We start from the raw sequence: 17,187 nt of genomic DNA, 5'->3' as shown, positions 1-17,187 counted from the left end.
TGTATCTTTCTGTTGGACAGATAAAGACAGTGTTTAAGTTATTTCTTGTGTATATATATATATACATATATATATATGTATATATATATATACAAGAAAAATTTTAAACCTACTTCCACCATAAAAACACAAAAGGATTTGGGTGTAATCTCTGTATTTTTCATCATTTCTAAGGATCAAATCATTGCTGTTTAAAATGTTTTGACTCAAGTTACAACTAGAAAAATAGTAGCACAAAACTCTGGCCTTTAACATAATTAATAATCTCATGAACATATATAAAAACTGTTACTACCAGTAGCATGACGCTGGAAGACGTATATCTGTTAATTCCTGATTTCATTTCTGCCCTTATTTGATTAACACAGGAATAACATCCTGTGTTATAAACAGTATGTAAGGCATGTCAGACTACTCTGCTATGTTTGCTTCACCCAAAAATGGATCAGTAGTGTTTGCAGAGATGGTCTCCTACAGTTTGTATCATGAAATTTTATTTGCTGTGTTTTGCTAAACCTTTCCTTTTAATAACATAAAACATTACATACTTACAGCATATGCCGTATGTGGCTAACTCTAACAAATAATCATGTTTCCTGCATAAATCTACCTATGCTAACTATTCAAGTGGAGTTGGTATAATCAAAGTTGTTTATACCTGGAACAACAGCACTTACCGTATTACCTATGATAGTAAGTATATTTATAAAGTTTTGTACAGAAATACAGTTTTTAGGTATTTATACTTTCTTTGATACTTTTTTTATCCTTTGATTATTTGACATCACTTTCTATTTCTCTGCATTTCAGAGATTCTACTCTAAAAAAGTTTTTAGAACTTTTGTTATTTTATGAAGATTAAAGACACTGGATTTAAAGGTTTTAAGATGTATATTATCAAAGATTACATTGTTGTTGTTTTTTTTAACCTTTCAGTCTCTTGTATTTTGAAAAAAAAGCCGTGACTCAGATCATTTGATAATGTGTTGCCTAACATCTCAAATCAGTTGTTCTGAATAAATGCTCATTTGATCCAATATCTTCCCAGACTAGTAAGAGTAGACAGACATTTTATTAAGTCTTCTGCTCCCATTAATCACCTCCATACCCCTTAGCTTGTTTTCTCTGTTGTTTGTATGTAAAGCTTTATGCAAAGTTATTCAAACTAAAGCCTCACCTCAACCACCTTTAACAATAACATAGTATTTCTAATAATGCAGTTAATAAATAAGATATAAATAAAATGGACCAAAATTAAAAATGTGATATTTACCACCTACACTACATGTGTTGCTATGAACTTATAATTAGGCAAGATTTTGCAAATATGACTTTTTACTTTTAATACAGTATTATAAATGGACATATTGGCACATTTTCTAAAGTAAGGGTCTGAATACTTCATCCCTTACAACTTGAATTATTATTCTGGTACTCATTTATCTTCTTTTCTTTGCTGCATATACAGAAAATACAATAAATTTACCATTTTATCATTTACATTTAACATTTCCCAGCAGAGGGTACCAGTGGAGGTTTTGCTAGTCTGGATCCTTTGGTTATAATTTAAGATGCCCCGCAATAAATTGTAATGACTGATTTCTAATTATATCCTTGACACCAACAGCATCTGATTAATATGACTTTTATGGCTTTTAGATATTTTAAGGGTTGGTTAGAATACTGGCATAAACATAAAACTGATACTCATGCAGCTCGTGCAGTCTTGAATAAAAGCCATAACTAATTTGTAAAGTATATTTAGATCAGTCATAAATGCATATTTGTCATCTCCGACGCCCACACATCCCTTTCATTCAACCGTCTTTTTTACTATATAAGAGAGGATGGGATCTGTTGTAGAATTTCTTCCGGGTTGAGGTAGTCAAGGGAGGGATGAGCGGAGATGCTGCCTGTGTTCTGCACATCAGCAGCCAGGCTCCTCTCTCTCAGTCAGACAGACAGCGGCAGAGGCAGCACGTCCTCCCGGAGAGACAGTTCGCACCGCATAACGTTACTACCGATTGAATCGACAGTCACATCTGCGGTCTTGTTATATGGATATATCCTCTTGTTGCGCTTCCTGACCCTGAACTGTGCTCTTGTGGCTGTATTTCACGTAAGAATCACCCCGGCTTGTGTTTTTTTGGTTAACTGGTTTATTTCGACGGCACAGAGGGAGCCACTCTCCCCCCTCGTTAGCTCTCTAAGCTAGCTAGCCCGCTAACTTAGCTGTGTTACTTTGTACCGTATCAGCGTCAATTCTCTGTTTCGTAGCTAGCCTGCGGTCTTCTGCGCCACAGTGGCACTTTGAGGTGACCCTTCAGTTCAGGTAAGCGAACCATATATGTGAAAGCCTTCTGTTATGGTTGCTTTTTTTCCAACCTCATAGTCAACCGCTGGTTTGCCTCTGGACAGTGAGCCACTAACGGTATCTAGCAGCAGCAGACTGACGCTATGGGAGAAGGGATCTTGTTGACAGAAGCAGCCAAGCAACGAGGATGTGATGCGACTCACCGTTGTCACTTTATCGCCCCGCTAATGTGCCAACACTTGCTGTTCCACTACCACACTTAAATACTTTAAATGAACGCGGACGCTTTGTCGACAGTTATGCTTCTATATACTTTTTAACGACAGCGCTCAACCTTGACTGCTGATATGCGGTGAATGGGCTTCTGCCACGTTAATACTGTGTCACAGCTGCCGCATTTAACTGCAGTGACTTTTTCTAACGGTTTATTTAAATAAGTGACAGTTATCTGATAAACTAACATGACTTTTGACACCATACAGAGGGATGAAAAAGCAGTCCATGTTCAAAGTTAACTGTACGGGTTACAATGGAGTGTGTAAATATTAATTATGAACGTTTCTTCTTTTTTTTCCTCTTAAAATTTGGGAACTTAAGTGTTGCGTTACAAGCTTGAAAGATGAGCCGTAAACTGGAGATTAACCTCTGGTTTGGAGGCTGTTCTGTCTCCTGTGTCTGTTAGAGGTCAGATGATTCAGCTTAGCTTGACAAAAACAGAGACAAAACTACTGACCAGGACGATCCTCTTCCTCCTTGTTAGGCTGCAGATGTTTACCCTGGAACAGACTTTAATCACATTTTTTAGTAGCTGAATATAATTGGGACCTTTCATAGGGTTTTGTTGAAGCTTTTGGGGCCTGTGTGTGTATGTGTGTGTGTGTAACAGAAACTCATTGAGTTAGTGAAAGATGAGAGAATAATCTTGCTTTAGTGAGCATGCATTAACAATGCTGTAATTATTTGGAGAGATAACAAAACAGATTCCCTATCAGTTCAGCAAGAGTTATAGTTGGAGAGCAAATGATGAAGATGTATGATTGACAGGAAACCAATTAAATTAATCCGTCATGCTTCATAAAGAGAGAGAGGGTAGTGATACATGCTGTTAATCCTCAGGGTGTGTGTGATATAAGTACAGTAGAAATGCTGCTGTTGTACCTTTGTAATACCTGAAGTATTGGTGCATTGCTGAACATGAACTGGAGTCTTTGATCATTTTCAACCAGGAATATTATTGTGGCACAACTAAACCTCCTACAAGAGGAACTAATTTGACTATGGGGATTGGTGTTGTGAAAGGTAATGGTTGTTATTGTGAATTTGTTTAGGTTACACTCTGTATGAGTTTGAGGATCTGAACACATGTATCTCCCCTGACACGGGTGTCTCATGTTCGCTGTCTTTCCTCAGAGCTGTATGTCTGAACTCAGCCCCGTGTTAAAGCATGACTGTCCAGCATTGAAAGGAAATGAATCATGTTCCTTATTTCAAGGCCGTGGAGTCAGTAGATGTGTTTCCTGCCCTGTGTGTGTTGACTGTGTATTCAGGCTGCAGCAGATGTGTTGCTGTGTGCGAACGCCCACATTCATGATGGCTGATTTGAGATTTATGTAAAGTGGGAACATTTTCGTTAAACTTATGGAGATACATTTGGAGAACAGGAAAATCTGTTTTTGCCTCTCCAGATGTTATTGACGTAAATGAAGGTCTCAGACACATAGAATTAAAAAATGGGTATGTCATAGTGGTTTTAGCTCTTATGCTGGATAGATAAGTAACGTTTTTTTGGTGGGGGGGTTACGATACAATGCTGATGCAGGTATTTGTTGAAATATCATGCCTTTGACTGTAATAAATTTCATCTTTACAAAGCTGCAAATTCTGAAGTTTATGTACTTTTACTTTTCATTGATTTTGCTGCTTGGCGTATTATATTGACAGTGAATGAGTTAAAGGTTAAAATCTCTAATATCCAGTCTGTTTGCGCATGTATTGGTGTTTGTCATTGAGTGTGGCTGTAGTGCATTTATTGCTCCGAGCTGGTTTGGAACAATAGCTCTATTCTGACCCATGTCTCCGGAGGGAGGCAGCAGCATTCGGCGTTCTCGGCACTCTGTGTGCCAGCAAGCCTTGGTTTAGGATTGGGTTTCCACAGCCACCTGGAGCTCAGAGCACAGGAATGCCATTGTTCCTCCTTCCAGACTATGGCCGGATCAGACACACATGCAAACACACACGCAAATAAACAGACACATACAAGAGGAACTATGTGTGTGTGTCCCCAAAAACTTAGGTCACCCTGCGTTGTTACTTTGCTATTGCTCATATGAATAGATAGTGAAACATCAGGCCAGTGCTTGCACGGCCACTAGGACTTAACATTTGCAGGAGAGCAATACGGTTATAGGAGTTGCAGCTTTGCATTTTGTAGATGCAGATCACACAAAATAATTGTACTTGTTGCAGCTTTATTCTTTTTCTGTCTTAACAATTTGGTGAAGGTCTTACACAGGCTTGTGATGTGAGTGGAAAGTGGCTAGAAATGCAATTAGTACTGAAGAAAGAGTTTAGTAAATCATTTTGATGATGCCTCTCAACATTTTTGATAGGCACATGGCCATTAAGATAGCCTGTTCTGATATTGGTTTCCTCATAGTAGACAATCAATGGCTTTGTAGATTAGTCTATGCCAAGAGGCAATTTTATAAAGTACAAAATTTGATAGAATTTGGTTCTGATGCTGAAAAATTGCCACAGAACCTTCGCCAAACATGCAAAAACACACAAAGATGGGATTGACATAGATAAAATGTTAACTGTAAGCAGGTCTGATTTATGGAATTGTAGCGACAGTCACTTGTGAGGTATTTGGACTCAAGATTTGTGACATGAAAAGCTGAACTATTCTTAACTTTCTACTGCAAGCTGCACTTGTAAGTGAAGCAGCCATTCCAGAAAAATGATAAAGAACTGTGCACCTGGCTAATCAACAATAATTTTTAATAAACATGCTTTTAATAAACATGGCTAAACAACCACTGAATTAAAATGCAGTTTTCTTCACAAAAGCACGTTGAAATACCAAAACAATTATGCCATAAATTTCAAGCTGGTTAAGTATGTTCTGCTTGCTTTGTTCCCACATCATGTGTTGGTGTTTTGTTGTGTTTTTATGTTTTGTTTTTTTTAGAAGTATGACTTGTCTATTCCATTAAAAAAAAAGATGTGACAGCGTTCACAGTAATTTATATTCTTTATTTTAATTAGGTTTTAAACAACTATAAATTACATAGATTGTGTGGTATATTATTTATAGGCAGCCATTATCTGTTGTGACATGTGCTTGAAGTGTTTATTTGACATGTTTAAAAAAAATTCTTTCACCCTAATATTTGGTCACCAGTTCTAGAAAGTCAGGCAGATAACCGGTTGATTCCAGAAACTAATCGCGTAAGCATCCCTAACTAATTTTATGCCGATATTTATTCTAATGCTATAGTTGTCATGATGTATGAAGTTAACGCAACTCAATAAAGGCAGATCTTGTTTTTGATAATGTGGCTTGGTTGCTCTCACATTTAGTAGACACACTTTGTTTACATCGGCGTTAACAAGATTTTATGTATTTTAAACACTAGAACACCTGCTAAAACAAGGCGATTAACAGTAGCTGCATTATTTCTCTCAGAATACTTTTGTAAGCTACTAAGGAAGGAATAACATTAAACTGCATGTGGTGGACCACAGTTTGTAACAAGTATTTATGAGACAAATGGTTAATTTATTTAAGCAGATAGCTAGTACTTTTTTTCCACTGAAATTTCAGTGAAACACATTTAAAAACAGAGTTGAACAAACAACTAAAACACTGGAATTCAATAAAAATGCAGAAAAACACAGTAGTGTAATTTAAGTGTCAAGCTCTGTGAGTTAAATGTCACTGTGGGCCTTCAACAGTGTCTCTTCACAAAGAACTCTAATGCTTCAACAGGTAGCCTACCCATGACAGCATTACAGTGTGAATATGAGCTGTAATGACAAAATAATTCAAACATAATCGCAGCATGGACTAATTTTCAATAAGTGACTGACATTCTCTGCCAAGTTATACAGAAAACTTTTGAAATTACCTGATGAAGCGAATAAAGACTGTTTTACTCACAGGAGTTGCTTTAATATTCTTACAGATCAGATCTCACATAATGTATTGACATTATTAAAACCTACAAAGAATATTGTATCTATTTTAGGCTGTAATCCACATCAGAAATTACTGATGAGAAGATTCCACTTGTTTAGCTGTTTGCATTACTGTGATGAACATGCAATTCTTGGGATGATACCGAGCATTCTTGCTTGTGTTTGCATGCACATCTGTGTGCAGGTTTACACAACTCAAGCATTGTCCTACGTCGCTGTCCTCATGTTTCCATGCGTCTTTTGCGTTGCCATGGTTGTTAAGTCAGTTCCTCCACTTGTGGGTAGTGCTAAGTTCAGAGTTCACTCCAGTGATCCAACATCAGTTTAAGACCCTGGTTGGTGGCAGTACTTCACCGCTTTACAGTTGTTTCCACCCATATAACACACCCTAAACACTCGCATAGCCTGCATCAAGTGACGGATGGCTAAGCTCTGTGAAAATTTCACTCTGGAAAATTTGCGGGAAAATTTCACTCTGGAGGCCGTTGTCAAATCTTTGCGGTTTTATCCACCCAAAACTCTGTTACTGTGTAAACAAGAGGCCAGAATGCAACAAAACTTTTACATTTTACTGTCTCAGTGCTGTGTAAACAGGACCTAAAGTCAGTACATCCTCTTTCTTCTTAATTAAAAAGAAGTCAGCTTTGATGTGTTGTTTGTTTTGTAAGATGTTTATCTTGCCTGTAGTATTATCTCAGCTACTCTACTTGAAACAGGCAGCCAATCCTAACAAAAAGTCTCTCTGGATGTTGATTAGTTGTTTAGCAAGATCAGATAGTGCAGACCTAAATGGTTGATCTTCACACAAAATGAGAAAAAAATAAACAGAAAATAGTGGGATGAGAAAGAAAAGAGCAAGATGCCAGAATTGAGCTGTTTTTTCTGGCTCTCAGTCCTCTAGGATTTGTAGGCTGATGAATTTAGTTTTATGTGTGTGTACATGTGGATGTAGTTGTGCATATGTGCATGTGTGTCCTCTTGCTCTCCAGCAGGTCACATTAGGGATAGAGTTGCGTAGAAGTGGGTCAGCCAGTGCCACCAGGGAGTCCTGCCAGCTCTCTGCTCCCTACTCACACACTGGAACCAGCTAAAGGCCAACACAAACAAATAAAACTTGGGTGTGTCTTTAGCATATGTGTATATATTGCTTATGATGGTTAATTGATGGTATAATTAATACGTTGTCAAACAGAGCACGAAGAGTGTGATCTCTGCTTTTAGTCATTCACTGGCCTAACATGTCCCTGCCTTGTTTACTGTACTTTGACTCCTCATAAATACTTTCACTAGAAATATTGTAGCTCTGAAGGCAAAAAGCGCTGCAATTCTCAGCTATGGCACAGTATATTTTAACTGCATATTGAGCCTCTGCTGATGATTCAGAGGCTGTCACACTCAGTGTGTCTCAGCTGGATGAACACAGTGTTTCTGTTGGCTTAATGATAAGGAAATAGGATTTACAGCAGTATTCAGCTGAGGTTTATTTCAACTCCTAGCTGCAGTCTTTTTGTTTTCTGCATTGGTTCTTCTCTGAGAAGGAATTAATGGTCTATTTCTGTTCCCAGCTGGGTTTACTGTGTCCCTATGTTGTTGAATAGAGATGGCATCATGAAATGCAAGCATTTCTTTTTGGGATTTTTGGATTATATGACAGTTTAGCACAAATCAGCCTAAACTTTCTCTAAGTACAAAAAGAAACTGCATCTTAAAATCAGTAATGCTTAGTCCTGAATGGAGTTGTAGAGTTTTTCTATTTCTGTGTTCTTTACTTGGTATTGTAAGCAATTATGGCTCACATATTACAGTTGTTAACAGAATAAATATTACAAATATTAAGATATTTAATTGGCAGGGTTTCTTGCAAGAGCTTTTATTCAGGTCAACTAATCCCTGTTAATTTTTTAAATCATAATATTTGTCCAAATTACCCTGGATACTTGTGGTGCTTTAATTTTATTTGTATTCTGTTAAACCACAAAAGTCACATAATTATTTGATTAGTTGCTCCCCAGCAAAATAACTGACAAGAGCAATTTTCAAGTTAAATAATTGGAGGACATCACCTTGGGATTTACTCTCTTTGCTTATATGTTAGCTGTATATCCAAACGTAGTAGCCAGCTGTTCTCAGACAAAACGATCTGAAAGCCAACACTATACTACCTGACAAGGAAAAAGACAACTGGTTAAGAAAACCAAGACAATAAAAAGAAGAGTGAATATTCAACTGAAATTGGCCGGGCATTGAAAAAAAAAACAACAACTTATATTTAATGTTTCTGTTTGGTATTTGTTGATTTTATAAATGTATATGATTATGCATATCCTTTTCTCTTAGATATGCCAGTGCAACTTTGTTAGCTTGAATAAAAGTCAACCAAAGCCAAGGTGGCTCATGCTGCAATTCATCCATTCTGTGTGGTTTGTGAAGTCTTGTGTATGGATAACACAAAGCTTGAGGAGTCACCTTGTATTTTTTAATAAAGAGAGGTAATATGGACTTTAGCAGCCTAGCTTAGCAGCATTGAGTAACATTATATGTTGTTTTCAGCTATGCTACAACAATACAATGCTTTGTACCCATGTGCTGTTCATTTGGGGCCATATGTTGCACACAGCATCTATTTCAGCCTGAGTAACTAATTGCAGGAAAGAAAAACAAAGCTCTGTTACCCAGGTGACAGTCATGCTTCTTCCCATCCCCCAGTCACCATAAGGGGAAGCAGAATATTCCCAATTTCTGCTGACTCATGATGATACAATTGTATGACACACAATCACACACATCTCCCCTCAAGCTGCACTAGAATGATGGCTTTTGTGTCTTGTTCAGTGACTTCCACATATGACTGCCAGGACTATGAAATTTTAGTTGCCAGTAAATTGGCAAAAGAATTACAACTAATCATTTAACTTTCTTTCTCCAATAATTTTTGTGCCACTTTTGTGTTATAAGCCTACGATTTTTTAAAAATAATTTACATGACCTTTGTGAAAAATAACAAACATGTAGTAGAGATAAAAAAAAAAAGATGAGACCTTATGTCATTGTCATTAGAACCAAATTTTATTTATTTATATATATAACATTGTTTTCCACTGTTTAACAGAGCTAACTGGCTCTGTTGAACAGATGAACATTTCTCTTCACCTAGCAGGTTTACTACATGTGAATGAAGATGGTTATTAAAGTCATGTAGATGTAACCACGGTGATCAAAGATAAATAATTATACCTGTTTACCATACATTGTTTTAGTCCTAATTGGCCACTATTTGTAAGCATGTATCATCTTCTCCATTCAGCTCAACCTTTTTGTTGTGGAAGACTTAAACCTATGTTTTTATTTTCTTTTTTTTTATTATAGAATAACCTGTTGACCTACATAAAAGATTAAAACCTTTTGTAAATTAGGTTTAATGAAGCAGTGCTCTTCTTCTGTTTTTATAACACAGAAATACGAGAGATATTATTTTCTGATGGAGTGCCAGTGTAACATCTACAGAATGTTAATTATGTTTTTTCTATAGATTTAATGTTACTTAATGTAACTTATTTTGTTTATTTGAGACAATAATTTAATGACATACAAGCCAAATCTCCTGACAGTTTTCCTCTATGGACACTTGTGGTATAGAAATATTAATGCTATTCCATGCATGCAGAGTCTTGGAAGCAATATGAATTCAAACCCAGAAGCTTGAATGTTTTTAGCTCACAGATAAGGCGAGAAGCTCTCATTAAACTGTGTGCTGTCTGAGTTGCTATCCATTTCCTGCAGTATAAAGTGTAGGATGTTTCAGTCTGTATTGTAGTCCTGAAAGTGTTTGGTTTGCAACCTGCATGAGTTTCAGTTCTCTTGTGTAATATGTATTGTAGAAAACTAATACATGGCAACTGATGTCTCAACTGCAGAAACGATCCTGGTAGAAAATCTGTCAAAAAGTCATTGTGAAAAATGCCACTTGTCAGAGGAAATAATCTCACTCTTGCCAAAAGCCAGACAGAAAAGAAAAAAGTCTGTGACTGATGGATATCTGGTTTTACTTACACTACGGAAAATGCTTCAGTTTTTTTCAGTACACGTAAGTGTTGGCTGTTTTGACTGAGTTAAGTATTACTGATCTTAGTGTGAATATTTATCGTCACTATTTAGTCAAGCCTTTCGGCTCAGTGGCAGCCACAGTGTAGAGACCAAGCCCAGTTTAATGACAGTAGCAAACAAATAGAAAAGTTCTTAGGACACTTTCTACAAAACTTACAACATTAATTTGAAAATATTACACAAATATTTTGCACATTTTTTGATTCACTCATATTTATTGAGCTTATGGTGGCTGGCTAAACCAGATAAGTTGTGTTTTAGCTCCACCACCGTTTTAAAACTGTCTTACAGTAGAAAAGCAACAAGTTCATATGTAATTTCAAAATAGGATATGCAAAGTCTTTCAACTTTTAAGTGTTGTGCAAACAGACACCAGGTAGTTGGTACTTGATATCAAGCTAATATTTAACTCTTTTACTACAGCATTATTCAGCAAGTGGTGTGTTCATTAAAATCAGTTGTTTATAAAACAGTGTGCTACACAGTGTCTTTATTTTTTTTAATTATATGCTTCACCGTTACTTTAAAAATGCATTCCCTATGCTTATACACTGTAACCTTTTCTTCTCCTCTATTTCGCTTATTCTCCCTTTTCAAAATTGGAACAAATTAATGTAAAATTGGATGGCAAAGTTTGTCATAACCTGTATCAATATTACTACAATTATAATCAATAAGATTTATCTAAATAATCCAATCATTGAAAGACTTACCGATAGCGAGATGTAGCATGTCACTGAAACACTGGAGTCTAACCCAGATGTTCAGATCAGTGGCCTTCAAAATGTTGGCTCTGTTGTCTGTGGTGATGCAGACCTGTTGCTCTTCATACACTGGGTTAGGCATAGACTGGCTTGCTATCACTTGTTGTAATCCAAGAGCTAGATTTTCACTGGTGTGTGAGTCCAGGAAATATACAGTTTCTAAACAGCGTTTTCTGTTCGAAGTCTTCAGTAAGGAAATGCACGGTGAAACTCATGTAGGGCTCTGCCGTGCGACTGGACCAGAGGTCTGTAGTTCTAGCATAGTAGCCAACTTGACGCAGTTTGGACTGAACCGTTTATCAACATGTTTCGTACATTTCTGGAATGGCGACATGTGAAAAATAGTTCCGTGATGGGATGCTGTATCTTCGGCCCAGTTTTTTTTTTATCAAACTTACAAAGCCCTCTTTGCTCACTGTGTTAATAGGCATCATGTCTTAGGCTAAATAACATGTAAATGGTAAATGGTCTGTACTTATATTGTGCTTTTATCCAAAGCGCTTTACCTTTGGGCTGCAGGACGACCACTCAACCCACTGAGCCATGCCGTCCACATGCTGTGTAATGGCCTCTGTTATTTCTTTATGCCACTTTGATGACAGACGAATGTCTGTTGAACTTTTGAGATTTTGCGTGACTCACAGTTAGTAGCATCGTTTTTACCAGCGTAGCATTTGAGGAGCTCTTCATAAAGTTCTTTGCGGTTATACTGTAGGTGAGAGCGAATATTCGTCCCCTGGTGGTTGCCACAAGTGTTCAACATGTCCTGCAGAGTACCGGTGTTTGTAGCGAGTCATCTTTCTGTTAACCGAAGTAGCTCCAAATTGCTGAAGCGCTGTTTTTATGGCCACAAGTTCTATAAACACTTTCTCTCCCCTTTTCTCACAACCTTCCGCCATCGTGACCCTCATCCATGTGCTCTACGGTTTGCCAAACAAGGGAGAAGGGGCGTGCATTTATGACAGTAAAAGTCCATTTGATTGGCCACTGACGCACGCAGCGCAAGAAAGTACAGCTGCATTTGGAACAACACACAAACGTAAACAGTATTAGCTATTGCAGTTTAGGCCATCTTTGCAATATGTATATCACACGGGGTAATATCACGATGAAGGTAAATTTTTGATATATTGTGTGGCCCTACTGACTGCCAAATTTATATCCCAAACAGAAGAGTATCAGTACAAGATGAGAACCAAATGGGAGTTGAGACAGAAAGGACAGGCCCAGCTAAGGATATCTCTGCTCTGTCTCTGTTTCACAGCTAGCTTTATGCCTTCAGCTTGGCCTGACAAAGTTACAGCATACATCTGCACAACCATTTATCTCTAGGTCTTATCTGCTACCAGGCTGCTACTCTGAGTGTCTGTGTATTTGTGTGTCTAAGGACTCTTTGAGTAGAGCTGTTCTGGCCCGGTCACACTGACGGCCATATCAACAGTTACTCCTGGCTGATGGACTGCAGAACAACACATTCATTGTTTTTCTCAGTAAGTGTGGGTGTGTTTATGTTAGCCCATCAGAAACTGTATTTCTAAAGGCCAGTAATGTCCGATGCACTGTGCTCATATCATGGGAATGTATGTGTTTTTGTATGTTGTATATAGTGCAGTGTAATCTGCCAGAGGTCAAAGAATCTACAGCGATGCAGGCCAGCAAGAAATAACAGCAGCATACTGCCCATGTTTTTTTGAGGGGGGGCAAGTCTGACTAAAACATGTTGACATTGAAATTAAAGCTAGGCCTAACCTGTGCTTGTAACTTGACTTTTTGGTACCTTAACTGCTTGGTTGGAAAAGCAAAAACATAAAAACTTAAAATAAAACTAATATCAAAGGGTTGTGTGTGGAGCTAGTCTTAAAGCATTAGCTATATGGCGTCATAATAGGATAAAAATAAGAAAGAAATAAAAATCTGTGTGACTTCTTAATAAGACTAGATTTTGAAAGAGGATGGCCAGATTAGTCATGCCTGGAGCTCATAGTGGAATTTACCTGCAGTCACTAAGTCCAAGTCATTACTGAGAATTTAGAGCACACAATGAAAGCTCATTGAAGTTCATGTAGTGTGACAAGGGGTGTATGTGTGTGTTTGTGTGTGGGGACATGGTCTATTGATCTCTTGACAGAGCTGCTTAAGTGAAATATTGACAGGACTAGCTTTGCTAGGAAATGTGTGTATCTGGATGTATAATCATCTTCAGATTTGTATTTAGATGTTGTTCAGTTATTTATTGAACATTTTGTTACAGCCAATTTGCTGTTGAGTGGTGTGGTTTTTCTTTTATATAATTTAATTTAAACATTTTCATTGGGCTAGTAGAGGTAAATTTATTTAGGATAATGTGGTACAAAGCTTAAAAACTGATAGGCAGGTTTACTTTATGAGACTAACTCCCAATGATGGATAACAGCTAAAACATAATGTCTTAAAAGTAAATAATTTAATTATTAAAATTATTATTTGGTTTGAGGTGTGTTAAGAGTGAATTCGTCCCGACAATGGGCTCTAAAACGGGTCGTGGCCGACAATCGAAAGTATTGAATATGTTGAATAATTATGACCAAATGTCTTCACGTGTGTGAGGAAAGCCGACGACTCCTGAATTATGATTCTGTGGATTGTGACGCGGAACGGAATGTAGCCAATCAGAGAGCGAGCTGACTGGAAAGCAAGGAAGGATATAAAGTCCGTGTTCACGCTGTCTGCAGTCTGTTGTATTTATTAGTTCTGGATTTTTCTGTTAACAATAGTTGCAAGACCACCATCATTCCCTCTTCTTGTAGATCCTCTTCCATGCTGGATGTTGTGTTTCCCGGTTGTTGCCATGGTTGTTCTTCGTTTTTGTTAGATCACGTTTGGTCACGTGAGATTTCTGCCTCAGAGGACTAGATTGTAGATCAGTTGCGGGACAGCATCGTTATGTGTGTGTTGTTCTGCGAAGAGATTATCGGACCACACCACTCACAATATGATCAGCACTGTTAAATGCCTGATTTTTTATCTTCACGTGTGAGGTCTTGAAAAGATAAAAAAAAATCTCATCAGATTAAAAGTCTTTTTGTGTGTACCTAGCCTTAGTAGAACCATATCTTTGGGTATATGGATTGTGATAGTGTTGGTTATCTCAATCCATAACTTGCTTTTTTCCATTGGCAGAACCTCAAGAAAACTACAAGTGACATTTAACTTGTGTTCTTTAGCTTCAGCTTGAAGGAAAATGTAGTAACTCTTTTAAAACCAAAGTCTCTCCAGATAACAAATACTACTCCTGTTTTTTGGCAAACATTATTCTGTGTTATCAAGCTCAGCTTCGCCGTCTGCTACAACATCACCTTCTTAACTTTCTACGTCCATTTTCACCCCTCAACATCTCCAGTAACACAGTGGCTCTGCTGCATGTTTAGCAGTGCAGCAATGAAAAGGAGCTAGTCTCAAATAGTGTCCCAATGTGCCGTTCTTCAAATACTGTTTAAATACTTTAGCTATTTAAACTAGTGCTTGTGTTTAAGACAAATTCATATCGCCAAAAAAAAGTTTTCTGTATAAACCAGTATACTGCCCAGAGATAGAAACAAATTTTGAAACCCAGGTTCTTTTAGGTCTTCCTCATTCCCATGCTTCCATCTCTGGAAATGGTGGGCTCACTTAGACATGCTTATGTCAGAAATAACTGAGGTTAGTAGTTGAAAGTGTGGAATATTTGTGAGTTTTGGTGGTTGTTCGAGGTGCCAAAAGCACTGTTGAAAAACACAACTTGGAAAAGGCTTTACATTTTTTTCAGCCTTCAACATATACAGTCCAGCATATTTGGAGTTAAATTATCTATCTGTTGACACAGAACTTTTTTGCAGAGTGTTTTATTGAGTGTGTGTAGAGGAAAACGAGGAATGCATCATAAAACTAAAGCGGGCCCATTATGTAAATATTTTTTATTTTACATCTCTGGTAACTTAAAACATAAAACCATGTAATTTCAAAATGGTTCAGCAGTTGTCTAGAAGTTATTCCAAAGAGTTTCTTCTGTAGTTTTATCATATGTAAAATCAAGCAGAATTATATGCAGAAAATGAAGTTCCGATCGGTTATGTTACTGCAGTGTGTGTAGCTTAAATTTTTTCTTTTTTTTTTTAAGATGTGTTTAACTTTTCCACAAATCCACATGTAGAGAGGATTGCATGCAACATAGAATTACTTGGAAGTTTGACCTGGATTGGGAATGCTGCTGGGAGCGTTTGAACACACAGCTGAGGGCATGCATTCACTAAAGTTTGATCTTGTTAACACGGCTGCTGGCCAGAAAAGAGACCCAAGAGCAAATCACAAGTGTCCAGATGTCAGCAAGGGACACAGAGAGAGATAAATGAGTTTTCAGCTAAATCTTGCCCATGTAATCACTCAGGACACAGAGGAGGGAAGGTAGAGAGTGTATCTGTATGTTATTGTTGTTACAACCATGCTTGTTAACAGTGGTCCTGTGGCCTGCTGCTCTGTTTCCTGTGTCCTCTATAAACAGGAACCAGATCTCTGTCTTTTTGCCTCTTACTCTCCTGTTTCATCTGTCCTTTTCTGTCTGTCTTTTGTTCCCTCATTCATCCTCTTCCTCCCTCTGCTAGCACATACTAAATATCTAGAAATGGACAGGCACCCAGTTCCCAGCACATGTCATTATTGTGGAAAACTAAACAGGCTTGTTATGTGAGCTGTTTCATCCAAGATAAGTGTGACATTGTGGAGTGTCAAGGGAGTCAAAGCCATCTGCTTCATACCTATTTTCTACAAGCTCTATTCTTGGCATTCCTGTTTTTCCTCCTTGGGCTTCCCCTGGAAAGCTGTCAGAAAATGTTGAGCTATGACTACAGTTGCCTGAGATTGGGTTATTGTCATTATTTGTTGCCTTTCCTCTAGTCCCTTTTCAGCTTGGATTTGATGTTTGTACATGCACAGACTGCAGCAGACCTTCCTGGACTTTACTTTCCCACACCATTGGACATATGAGATATTTTACAGAGCAGGAGGTTGAAGAGATGGCTGGGAGGAGGAGGAGGCAGAGAAGGGAGGTGGAGTTGGCCCAGGATTGGCACGGTGTTGTTTGTTGTTGCTAAGACCAAAGATGTCATCTTTGGACTCCCTCTGTTACAGCATATGCTACAAACAGAGTCACATAACACATACAGAAAGCCTGGCTGGGAACCAAACACAGGCATACACACACACACACACACACACACACATACAAACACTTTCTCAAAGAAAGCAATTACACAGGCTTAAGAGAAGATGCCTTTTTTTCCTTTAGAGGGTGTCTTCCCTGTGTCTTTCTCTGGCAGTCTTTAGAAAGAGAGATTTCATGGTTGGTCACAGGGTGTTAACGCTGAACTTAGGGAATTGTGAAAGTGTGATTTGACTCTTTCCCAGATTTTGTTCAACCCACACTAACTTTCAAATTGTCCAGATCAAAAGTTTTTTCAAAGTCTCCCAACCTTGTTCAACTCCAGCCCCGCTTTGAAGCCTCATTGCCCTTCTAATTTTGCTTGCCACAAATAATATCAAATTGTCAAACAAGCATAAGCCTGTCCACAACAGAAAGTATTTAGGCTTGCTTACAGAGATTTCTTCATTTGCCTGCCAACGAGCCCCTCTTCACCTCCAGATTTGTTAATTCTGTCATAGTCACTGGTGTTTTCGATTTACAACAGGAACTACAGTATGTTGACCTGGCTGTATGGAATGAGGCCTGCGTAAAAGAAAAGACTGTTAGATGTTATGGATTAATAACAGGGAGTGTGTTGTAGGGTTAGAGAC

The 17,187-nt window shown here is 37.9% G+C and overlaps 1 protein-coding gene across 2 annotated transcripts in view; it reads left to right on the top strand.

Moving 5' to 3' along the window:
* Positions 1-1,878: 1,878 nt before the first annotated feature.
* galnt1 (UDP-N-acetyl-alpha-D-galactosamine:polypeptide N-acetylgalactosaminyltransferase 1) overlaps positions 1,879-17,187 on the top strand; it is a 50,927-nt gene continuing 35,618 nt past the window's right edge. Inside the window, exon 1 of one of the 2 annotated variants that reach the window (XM_041988222.1) lies at positions 1,879-2,119. The gene's annotated coding sequence lies outside the window, so the exon portion shown is untranslated. Of the gene's footprint in view, positions 2,333-17,187 lie in introns of both variants that reach the window. The other variant, XM_041988221.1, reaches the window with a different exon arrangement.

Source organism: Melanotaenia boesemani, chromosome 6 (genome assembly GCF_017639745.1).
Source record: "Melanotaenia boesemani isolate fMelBoe1 chromosome 6, fMelBoe1.pri, whole genome shotgun sequence".
Taxonomy (NCBI): Eukaryota; Metazoa; Chordata; class Actinopteri; order Atheriniformes; family Melanotaeniidae; genus Melanotaenia; species Melanotaenia boesemani.
Note: the sequence above shows the minus strand (reverse complement) of the source record. Positions and strands in the feature narration are given on the sequence as shown.